Below are 9,038 nucleotides of genomic sequence, written 5' to 3'. Positions count from 1 at the left end.
CCTAAAGTTTTACTATTGAACACATAGAGAAGGAAGCTTAAATACAATATTTCTAAAGCACTTTCTATTTGATTTATAGATTTAAGATAATATTAATTCATTTCTTTTCATACTAATAGTTAAATGCAGAACCATATAATATAAAAATATTTTTACATATAGAAGGATTGATAATAAATAAGTAAATAAAAATATTATTCAGAATAATTGGGCCAAACAGGTAAAAAGGATGGAAAAAAATAGACAATATAATAAAAAATACTTTTCTTAAGTTATTCGGGTAATTATCTTAGTTATCCACTTCAGTTTACAAGTGCCAATCCCAGCTTAATAATCACGAAATATCTTCAGAGATTCTTGACACACATTAGATAAAATTGGTGATTTCTTTTAAATGTCCATTTAATGGCCAAATTTCTCAATGCCAACACTGAGCAATTACCCAAATTCTAACTAAATATATTATTTTAAAAAATGAACTCAGTCAAATATTTATAATAATCACTATCACACATATGACTACTGCATTCACATTGAAAAGAAGCCCCAATCTCATATGAAAGCACAAAATTTGAGAAGGTACATAACATTGACCCATATTCTTACATATAATTTATTATATAATTATTTAAATATAGTATGGCTTTTATTTTCGAGTTTTTCTGTCATAAATTTCATATTAAGCTCCTGTAGAGATGCAAAGGCAACTATATATGTTTGTCTTGTCTGAAAACCAGTTTCTCTTCAATGTATTTTTGTGTATGTTTGTGTGTTTGTAAATCAAAACTAGTAGATTATGGTAATTCAAAAAGGAATTTGGGGTTATAGAAGAGCAAAAACAGAATTTGGGGCCTCACTAATTTTAAACTGGCAAATGAAAGAAAACATAAATAGAAATGAAATAATTTTATCTAGGCAATTAACATTTAGGAATCTTCAATATGAAAATGTTCTAGTAAGAATCTCAGAATTGTAAAATCTCAATTTTTAAAATTTTATTTATTTATTTACTTACTTATTTATTTATTTATTTATTTATTTATTTGAGACGGAGTCTCGCTCTATTGCCCAGGCTGGAATACAGTGGTGTGATCTCAGCTCACTGCAACCTCCAACTCCTGAGTTAATGTGATTCTCCTGCCTCAGGCTCCTGAGTAGCTGGGACTACAGGTGCACCCCACCACACTCGGCTTTTTTTTTTTTTTTTTTGCATTTTTTGGTAGAGAGGGCGTTTCACCATGTTGCTCAGCCTGGTCTCCAACTCCTGACCTCAAATGATCCACCCACCTCAGCCTCCCAAAGTGGTAAAATCCCATTTAAATTTAGATAGAGCCGGGCATGTTAGCTCATGCCTGTAATCCTAGCACTTTGGGAGGCAGATACTGGCAGATTGCCTGAGCTTAGGAGTTCAAGACCAGCCTGGTCAACATGGTGAAATCCTGTCTCTACTAAAATACAAAAAATTAGCCCAGCTTGGTGGTGCATGCCAGTAGTCCCAGTTGCTCCGGGAAGCTGAGGCACGAGAATCGCTTGAACCCAGGAGGTGGAGGTTGCAGTGAGCCGAGATCACACCACTGCACTCCAACCTGGGTGACAGCACAAGACTCTGTTTCTTTAAAAATTAGGCTGGGCGCAGTGGCTCACGCCTGTAATCCCAGCACTTTGGGAGGCCAAGGCAGGTGGATCACAAGGTCAGGAGATCGAGACCATCCTGGCTAACACGGTGAAACCCCGTCTCTACTAAAAAAAAAAAAAAAAATTAGCCGGGCGTGGTGGCGAGCACCTGTAGTCCCAGCTACTGGGAAGGCTGAGGCAGGAGAAAGGCGTGAACCCGGGAGGCAGAGCTTGCAGTGAATAGGGATCACGTCACTGGACTCCAGCCAGCCTGGGTGACACAGCGAGACTCCGTCTCAAAAATAAATAAATAAGTAAATAAATAAATAAATAAAATATAAAAATAAATTCAGATAGCTATAGATTTTTATAATGAAAATGATTAAAATAATAGGAAATGAAAATGTAAACAACAGAAAAAGTGTTACCAGTTTTATGCATTTATTTTATTTTTCTAGTCTCATTGAATTGCTTTTGCTCCTTTCAGCTTCCCTTTTCAGCTCTTGATGCCTCTTTCCTACAGACACGAGTGCACATAAGAAGCCAAGCCCAGGATATTCTTCTCAGTGAGTGAGTGTTTTGGAAGAGGCTGGAACTGAGCCCCTGGGGCACTGCCCCAGGGAATCTGTCCCCACCATTTTTGGTCCACAGTTACAGTTGCCCTTGCCCTGACAGGAAGTAAAACAATTCTATTTATTCAGAGGTGTATCCCCAGTGCTTTGCCCAGTATTTGACACATAATAGGTCCTCTGTAAATATCACTCATAAATGAATTGATACCAAATCCCATGTATCCAATTATATTCTAATTACAATAATGTCTGAGAATCAGCATCATCTGTGATGCCTCACATTGAGACATAATCACAACTGATGAATGGATTATATTTAGTGATGTAGGACAAGTGTAGGGAATGCTGGGATTACTACCGGCTCTGCTAACGACTACTTATGTAATTGTCACAATTTATATGAACTTTCCATGCCTCAGTTTCCTCATCAGTAGTAAAGGGAATACTAGTGCCTGCATCATGAACATTTTGTCTCAATTAAAAAAAGTATAGACACATTTTTAGTGCTTAATTATTGCTACTATAATGAAAAGTAGCGAGCATTTGGATGATAATCAAAGGACAAACAATTTTGTCATCATAATAATTCCTGAGTCCAAGATACACATATGACCTAAAATATCACCAGGTAGGTTGCTTAACCTAGCAATACTATGTATATCAGTGTCTTATTAGGGTTAGCAGCAACAATCTCAGCTTTCTTAGTCACATTTTATACTGAATGGAAGCAAGCATTTGGATGATAATCAAAGAACAAACAATTTTCATTTAATCAAAAGACTAAGATAATTCCTTTCCATATGGCTTATCACGGAAGAACTATTTAAAATTCATTTATATAAAATTATTTTAAAATATGTTACTTCAGTATATTAAGTAGCAGGATAAAAATATGCATGAAAATTCTAAATTAAAATAGTAAAATGAACTCTACGATTCAGATATATATATATAATATATAAATAACGATATAGATTTCTATGTATGAAAGTTCTAATCAGCCGCAATGCAATTACAAGACTAACTTTTTGGAGTTAAGTCAAATTTTACAGGTTAATGGCACAGTCCTCCACAAGTCTTCTCTCACTTCAGACACTGGCCACAAGGTCTAGGGTTCCCAAGGTACCTTCACTTCTGACCAACTGAATATAGATCCGGAGATTCCAACTACACCCTTTAGACTCAATAATTTGCTGGAATGACTCACAGAACTCAGGAAAACACTATACTTATAATTACAGTTGTCTTCTAATGGATACAAATCAGGGCCAGGCAAAGGAAGTAATGCATACGGTGAGATCCAAGAGGATCCCAAATGTAAAGCTTCAGTGTCTTCAGGAGATGTCATCATACTGGTACTACCATGCATATCACCAACTAGGAAGCTGACCCAAGCTTCAGATGTCCAGAGTTTTATTGAAGTTCCATTATGTAGGCATAATTGATAGAATAACTGGCCATAAGATTGAATTCAATCTCCAGCTCTGCTCCCCTCCACTCCTCAGAGGTAAGGATATCCGGCCTGCAGCACCTGGTTCAGCGTCAAATCCTTAGGCTGGATATAGTGGTTCATGCCTGTAATCCTAGCAATTTGGGAGGCCAAGCCAGAAGGATTACTTGAAGCCAGGAGTTTGAGACTACTCTGAGCAACATGACGAGACCCTGTCTGTCTTTAAAAAATAAATAAATAAACAAACAAACAAATTAGCCTGGCATGGTGGTACATTCCTATAGTCCTAGCTATTCAGGAGGCTGAAGGATAAAGATCGCTTAAGCCCAGAAGTTCAACGTGGCAGTGAACTACGACGGTGCCATTGCACTCCAGCCTGGGTGACAGAGTGAGACTCTGTCTCTAAAAAATAAATAAATAAATAAGTCAAAACCTTTTACTCGCACGGTTGGTCAGTCTTAGCATGGCCATGCCAATCCCCATATGAAACTATCTGGGGTCCACCATGAATCAATCACCTTGTTAGTATAAACGCAATTGTGGTCCCAGGTGTCCACCGTTCATAACAAAGATATTCCTATCACTGGAGAAATTCCAAGAACCAGAGACAAAGGTCAGCAAAATACTTTAGTATTCAACGTTGGCATTAACTAAAATTGTCCAACATACCTTTGAAACACATTTAAATCAAGTAAATTATTGACATCTTAAATAATACGATTTCCTGGCCATCAATAAATTTAGATTTTTTAAATGCATAATATCATATGTCCATGAGTCAACTGTTACTGAGACTACTATCAGTTGTAAATCTAACCATTAACATGAGAGTAATGAGTCTCTACTGATTTTAAGGTTTTTGTCTCTCTTGTCAGATACAAAAGAAAGGCAGGTATCTTTGACTGAAATTTAGACTCAATTTTAAAAGTTCGCCATATTACTTCAAAGACAAAAAGCTCCAAATCTAAGCACCACTGGGTGGTTAACCCTCAGTCTAGTGACACCATTTGGCATGACTCCTGGAAGAAAACTAATCAGCCAGTGTGAAGGGCTAATAAGTAGATACCGTGTTGTATGATGTTGGCCTGTTTTCCAGCTGTGCCAGCTTACTCACCCTCTTGCCTGAGCCTGAATAAGATCCTTGTTTATCAGATACAGACTTTGGTAAAGTCCATGTGACAATGTTCCCAGGAATCCTTCCAAGAAATCAAATCTGCCTGGTCTTAAAACTGCTTTCAGCATGACTGCTGAGAGGGACCCAGGAAACAAAGAATGGAAGCTATTATAGCCACAATGAAATTGGGAGGTCACAACCACAGTTCTTTAGCTGTCGTGAAAATAGCAGTGAACCCAAATAACTCCAAGTAAAGCAAACTTAATTTTGTGAACAAAAACAAAGAAAAAGAAAACAATGTAGGCCTTGAAAACCAGTTTGTCAATGAACAAGATCAAAGCATCAGGAATTTCTTTTAGCATAGCTCTCTTTAGTTGTAGAAAATAAACATGAAAAAGAATGCTTTTACCACATTAAGTCTTCAAAGAGAAAAATCCCAGTCTTGTCTAGGGCATGAGCAGCATTACTCCCATTTCACAGATTAAAAAGAAAAAGAAATAAAGTCCTTAAGACAAAACCATGAGCTGATAGAAACGAATATTTATTTAACAAATCACACAACACTGCTTCTAAAGGAATCTTCAAGGAGATTACACAAAAATTTGTGCTGATCTCCAATTGCGGATACAAATCTTCCCTGTGGATGATGCACACTGATCTGAAAGAACTTCTGAGAGAGAAAACAAACTCGTTGGTGAATTCCAAAGGAAAGAGTCTACATATGTCCTTTATATTCTCAGCTTTTCTTTACCAAGATCCTTCATTCCTAAAATATAAAAATCAATCACTTCCGCTTACAATCTAAAATGTTGTATCTCTGTTTCTAACTTGTATTACTTTCCTATTGCTGCTGCAACAAATTGCCATACACTTAGTGCCCTAAAGCAATAAAAATTTAGTATCTTACACTGCTGGAGGTCAGAGGTCTGAAATAGGCCTCTCTGGGCTAACATCAAGTGTATGCAGGACTGCATTCTTCCTGAGGCCCTGGGGAGCATCTGTTTTCTTGGTTTCTCCTGCTTTTGGACGGCCACTGCATTTCTTGGCTCATTGCCCTGTTTGTCCATATTCAAAGCCAGCAATGGCCAGTGGAGTCCTTCTCACATGCAATCACTCTGACTCTGACTCTTCTGCTTCCTTCTTCCACATTTAAGAAAAAGCTTGTAATTATATTGGGTACAACTAGGTAAACCAGAATACTCTCCCTATTTTAAGTTCAATTGATTAGCAACCTTAATTTCATTTGCTATCTTAATTCACCTTTGCCATGTCACCTAATATATTCAAAGGTTCCCAGAATTGAGATACAGGCATCTTTGGAGGCCAAAGTATACATACATTAAAATTCTATAGTCTTTTGATGTGAGAACACAATAGTAAAAATATTCAAACTCCCACTTTTTTTCTGCTCTGCAATAAACAAACTTTATGCTGGTTCATGAAAAAAACCATGTGGCCCCTCTGAGTGTCAGTTTCTTCATTTGGCAATGTTAAGAGTCATTAATTCCAAAAACAATTAAACTGAATTCATTGGCATTATTTGTATTATTCAATGATATATTTTAAATAAATCACCAGACTGACCAACAAGAAGAAACCCCATCTCTACAAAAAATACAAAATTAGCAGGGTGTGGTGACGCATGTCTGTAATCTCAGCTACTCAGGAGGCTGAGGCAGGAGAATCGCTTGAAGCTCAGAGGCGTAGGTTGCAGTGAGCCGAGATCGCACCATTGCACTCCAGCCTGGGCAACAAGGGCAAAATTCTGTCTCAAAAAATAAAAAATAAATAAAATACATAAGTAAAAACTAAAAAAATAAAATAAACTTTTTTAGCTTTGCATTTTTGTAAACAGATGTGGAGGCTTTTAAAGAAACATGTTCAAATTCTATTTCAACTGAAGATTCAAAATTTAAACACATACATGTATATATAATTCAAAAGATTTTCAGACTATTTATTAACTAATGATTTAAAAAATACAATTTGAGTAAACAACCCCTAATGTTAAATTTTGTTTTGTTGATCTCAACTATTAGTTTTACCAAGATCAAACAAAACAAAAAGTAATTACTTGAGATTAAATGACAGATTAAGTATGTTTTCATGACTTTTATTTAAAACATTGTTGGTTCTTTAATTAAATATTTTGTTTCCCAGATGTAAAAATATTTTTCTCTCTTAAAATGTCTGTAGTTTACAATAATTTGGTAAAGTATACTTTTGTAAACAAAGATAAAAACACTTTTTCTCCCTACTTAGTATCTCCAAAATTCAAAAATTATTCATATGTATTCCCATTTTTTATAACAATATGGTTATTTATATAAATTTATTAATAATCTGCTCTCTTTATAAAAATATACAATTTAAAATATTGGCTATATTATCAAGGCTTCAACTAAAATATTATATTTAAATATGTACATAGAATGCCTGGGTTCAAAGTTTCCTTTTTAACTTAACAATGCAATAATACCACTGAAATTTTATAATCAGTAGCTTCTGCTGGTAACTTGACAAAACCTAACCTAAGAGATCCTTTAGTCCACCTAAGAATGAAAACATATTTAACACAATTGGATTGAATCCTTTAATTCAACCCAGTCATTGGATGCTAGATGATAAAATTACTTATTAGTTAAAATTTCTAATTAGTTAAATAAGAAAATGTTTGTACTATTGCTAATACTGCATACTATATCTGACTAAATTCCTCTGGGAAAGGTGAGACCCATATACACATTTTTTTTGTAAAGGTCATACGTTTATAGTAAGTCTCACCTAATTCCCCAAGGTCATTTAAATTATTGGATTAGTTGCCTGCAAGCCTAGGGTCATGGCTCAATACTATTATACAAACTGAGATTATTATTTTATTTTATATTTTCCTTTTAAAACTTTATACCTGTTACTTCTTAAATTTGTACAAAAATACAATTCCCAACAAAATAATATAATACTCCCTCAACGCTTTAAAAATAAGGACAAAGCCTACGGAACAAACAGATTAAACTTAAAAATAAACTCCAAGTAGACTTGGCCTGAAAGTCACTTCCTTCAACCCTCCCTTGTTGTTCAAATGTGGCTAAAAGTGTTTTTGATAATGACTCTTAGTCACCAATCACTTCCCTCCAATGTGAGACCACACTAGACTAAACTTGGACAGGTATATCCAGACATAAAGGGACAACAGAAACTTCAGTAAGAGATAATTAATTGATCAGCAATGCTTTCGGAGAAGATCTTAATCAAAAGAGGGAAATGTGCAAATTGTCCGAATCAAAATGGGGTCACTTATGTTCAAAACTCTGACAAATAGAGCCAGGGGAGGCCTAAAGGAAGGGTTCTCATGCATGAATGCCTGATAACAAGAACTACTACTAAAGACTGCAAAAATACAACCCTGCACAAAGACCATCAAAACCTTGCACACACACAAAAACACTTCCATGAGGACATCTGTCCAGCAACTGCCTGAGCAAATTCAAGCTGGCACCATCCTTGTTATTGATCCTTGTAGCCAAGGATAACTATCTCAAAACAATTATGTAATTCTCTTCATGTTTTCTTTAAAATTTTTATCTTCTTTTTACCTCCCTGAATATGCATATAGTTTATTATGACACATGTACTCCCTCTGCAATGTTTATTCCTAAATAAACATCATTTTCTTTTATAGAGTCTCCCTCTCTGTTTGTTATTTAGGTTGACAATACTGACACAATTACATTAATTTCAACATTTTGGAGGGGACATTGAAACCACAGTAGGGACTAACTCACATTCACCTTTATCATTATTATTATTATTTAAGAAATAGAAGGGGGAGGTGGAATTGAATATCTAGGTTTGGCTGATATTTAGCAGAATATTTATTTTACCCTGAAAATGCAAGGAGAAACAGAAACAGGATTTCATAGATTTAATCGAGAATTTTAAGATGAGAAAAGTTTGGGAGTATGCCAGACTATAGTTCTGAATCACATTCTTTAGGCTTCAATATGATGTATCAATACAGTGTGATGCAAAGATACTAATTTAAAAGGCACCTATGTTTTCAAAAGGAAAACTTTTCCCAACCGAATCTAGTGAAAACTGTATTCCAGCTGGATATTTTTTTCTTTTCTTTCCAATCGCCAATCACTGTTAGACCAAAACAGATAAAAGTGACTTAAAATAATTAAAAATAGGCTTGATTTAGCAAACAGTACATATAGTAAAATTTCAGGCATATTCAAACCTAGCACTCCCATGAATACTTTACTAGGGAAAAATTTGTGCTATA

Source organism: Symphalangus syndactylus, chromosome 4, assembly GCF_028878055.3.
Source record: "Symphalangus syndactylus isolate Jambi chromosome 4, NHGRI_mSymSyn1-v2.1_pri, whole genome shotgun sequence".
NCBI classification, from domain to species: domain Eukaryota; kingdom Metazoa; phylum Chordata; class Mammalia; order Primates; family Hylobatidae; genus Symphalangus; species Symphalangus syndactylus.
Note: the sequence above shows the minus strand (reverse complement) of the source record.